The 3,286-nt window shown below is 40.7% G+C and overlaps 1 pseudogene; it reads left to right on the top strand.

Annotated features, from left to right (window-relative positions):
* The first annotated feature begins 2,482 nt into the window (after positions 1 to 2,482).
* Positions 2,483 to 2,868, top strand: LOC107401751 (large ribosomal subunit protein eL34 pseudogene; annotated as a pseudogene).
* The last annotated feature ends 418 nt before the right edge of the window (positions 2,869 to 3,286 follow it).

Genomic DNA, 3,286 nt, shown 5'->3' with positions numbered 1-3,286 from the left:
TTTTGGTTGGGTTAATTACCTTCTTACTTCAAGATCTTATTGTTAGCTTCTGAGAACCTTTGTCTATCAGCTCAAATGTAAACTGAATAAATAAATAATGCTCTTTTAATTGCTGTGCTAAAAATAGGGAAGCATTGTTAGGGAATAGTTAAACTTCTTTTCTGTCTCTTCTACATTCTCTTCCGTTTTTCCTTGAGTTAATCAAAACTTACACGGAATTCATTCCATATACTTTTAGAATAAGCATATTTTTCTAAGTGTGACTCTGGGCAAAGCATTAGGGTCATCCTCATATGGCACTTTGCACTCTGGTTTTCAGCATGAGCCTGGGGATTGCATGTGTACTCATATGTTAGTTCTGTGTCTAACTAAAAGCTATGTGGAAAGTGCAAAAGCAAATACCTAAGTTTCACTTCAATAGTAACATTTCCAGAAAACTGTTGTACTTTCAGAGTCAGTTTTATTAGTGAATATGAAGCCACATTCACTGTAATGGGAAAACTAGTACACCTCACTATGGACTTTACATTCTAATATTTTAAGTCACCGTGTCTGCAGTTAAGGGCATGCAAAAGCAGTGGATGAAGTGGGGTTAATCAGGTTGCCTTGGAGTCTAGAAGGACAAATTTGGTAATGGCTTTCAAGCACATGAGGCTGATCTCCATCTCCCCTGAGGTTAGAAAAGGAAAGAGGAGCCCTAAACCACAGCCTAAGAGGATTATACTGGATATGTAAGTAACCACGATAGTTCAGAAGTGGAAAAGTCCATAAAAATCCTCTAGTGTAACCCTCCTTTTCAGCGAGAAGAAAACTGAAGTCCACCATGGGGGGTTACTGTGCAAGTTCCAAAACCATGTGGGACTTGGATCAAAGGATTCCACCTGCTGTCAGTGGTGGCAGTTAGGTGTGGGGTGCCTTACCAAGAAGGATGTTGGGCTTTTCCTCTGACAATGACAAGATCTTTTAATAACAAACAAGTTACTTAGTTTCTAAGCTAGCCATGGAACCCTTTAAATATTTTTACATACTCCTTCTAAATGAATAAAAGAAACTTTTATTTCCTCTTCTCTTGTGAATGAAAATTAATTTTCATGATACAATCATTCAGGAAATCTATATTGAGCATTGCATTCAGTAGTGTGCCAAGGGAAAAAATACAGTAGTTTTTCCTCTAAGAAACGTACAGAGCAACTATAGCCAAATAATGGAGCAAACATTAAGGCGAAAGTTGGTTTTTTATTTAATTATTGTATTTAATTTGTTTGCTTGTGTATGCACATTCCTGTATGGGCATGGTTGTACATGCAGGTTCACATGCATAGATGTCCACAGAGGACAGCTCTGGAGGACAGAGGTTGAAGCTGGTAGTTTCCTCAAGGACTCTCTACTTTATTTACTGAGGCAGGGCTTTCCATGGAACCTGGAGCTTATCAGTTTAACCAGTCTCTCTCTCTGCTTCTGCACTGGGATTGCAGGCATGCTTCTATGACCACTGGGAACTTGTGGGTGTTGAAGATCTAAACTCCAGTCCTTGTGCTTGTACAGAAATAGTTTTACCCACTGAGCTAGCTCCCCACCCAAGAAAACACTTAAGAAAATCTGCAAAGACACTGTAGCACATGTTTTATAAAACCCCATTCTTTTTTTTTTAATATTTATTTATTATGTATACAGTGTTCTGTCTGCATGTGTCCCTATAGGCCAGAAGAGGGCACCAGATATCATTACAGATGGTTGTGAGCCACCATGTGGTTGCTGGGAATTGAACTCAGGACCTTTGGAAGAACAGTCTGTGCTCTTAACCACTGAGCCATCTCTCCAGCCCCCTATAAAACCCCATTCTTAAAAAAGAGTACCATACCTATTATTTTTTAATTATTTTTGAGACTGTATCTTACTTATCCTTGGCTGGCTTTGAAACTCTGATCCTCTCTCTTCCATCTCCCTAGCACCAGACTTACAGATATCTGTTAACACATCCAGTTCATTATTATTTCAAGTCTAAATTTTAATTTATTGAAGTGCCCAATGAAAGTTGAATGCATGTGTGTGCATGTGTGTTTGTGCCGTGGCACATGTGGTGATCAGAGCACACACTGAGGGAGTCGGTTCTTTCCTCACACTCTGTGGGGCCCCAGGAGTCTTCGCCTGCTGAGCCATCTTACCAGCCCAAGTGGGTTAATCATTCAGGCTTAGGACAGTGTAGATAATGTGAGGTCATCTTGATCTCTACCTGAGCATTGACCTTAACTTGGAGAGTGAACAAACTGTATTGTGAGGTTTCTGAAGACAACTATATATAAAACAAAAGTGATAAGAAACAAGTGAAAAAGCTACTTCCTGACAAATTTAGAGAGGATTTGATGACCTCGGGTACTGTAGTGATAAAACACAGTTTTAAAAATGGAAATGAAAGAGGATGAAGGGTAAATAATTTAAACAACAGATTATGTGTACACTGCAAGAATCTCAGAATTGGACGGTGCTTAGAGGCACTCAGAATGGTCCAGTGTTTGACATACCGTCGTAGGCTTCCCTACAACACAGCCTCTAACAAAACTAGGCTGTCTCGAACCCCTGGCAACAGGATTGTTTACCTTTATACCAAGAAGGTTGGGAAAGCACCTAAATCGGCATGCCGTGTGTGCCCAGGCAGGCTTCGAGGGGTTCGTGCTGTGAGACCGAAGTCCTTATGAGGTTGTCTAAGACCAAGAAGCATGTCAGCAGGGCCTAAGGTGGGTCCATGTGTGCCAAGTGTGTCTGCGACAGGATCAAGTGGGCTTTCCTTATTGAGGAGCAGAAAATTGTTGTGAAGGTGTTGAAGGCATAAGCACAGAGTCAGAAATTGAAATAAATATGCAGCTTTTTTTAAATAGTAAAGGTCAAGCCTTGGTAAAAAAAAAAAAAAGAATCTCAGAATTTACTAATGGTCTTCAGTACTCTGTTAATGTTTTAGGGGACCGTGTGGTGCTATAATCTATTTTTGATTCATCATTATAGTTGCTATGATAGGCCTGTAGATCTTAATATGACTGATGCCATGTCAGAGGCACCATTCTGACCTTAATAGCCAGCATGTAGGCCCCAACACCTGCCCAAACAGGGTCAGTTCCTGCCATAGGGGCAGTGGAGTCCCTGAATCAAGAGTCCCTATACGCAGTCATTTTGCCTTTAGCTTCTTGCTAACTGAAGTGTGACAACCAGGATGAGGTTTCTGTGCATAGAAGACAGAGATCTGTAAAGGCTCAGGGCTGCGTGATTTGGACAAGGTCCCTATGAAGCAATC

This window comes from Peromyscus maniculatus, chromosome 3 (genome assembly GCF_049852395.1).
Source record: "Peromyscus maniculatus bairdii isolate BWxNUB_F1_BW_parent chromosome 3, HU_Pman_BW_mat_3.1, whole genome shotgun sequence".
NCBI lineage: Eukaryota > Metazoa > Chordata > Mammalia > Rodentia > Cricetidae > Peromyscus > Peromyscus maniculatus.
The sequence above is the reverse complement of the archived record's forward strand: the minus strand, read 5'-3'. Positions and strand labels throughout refer to the sequence as shown.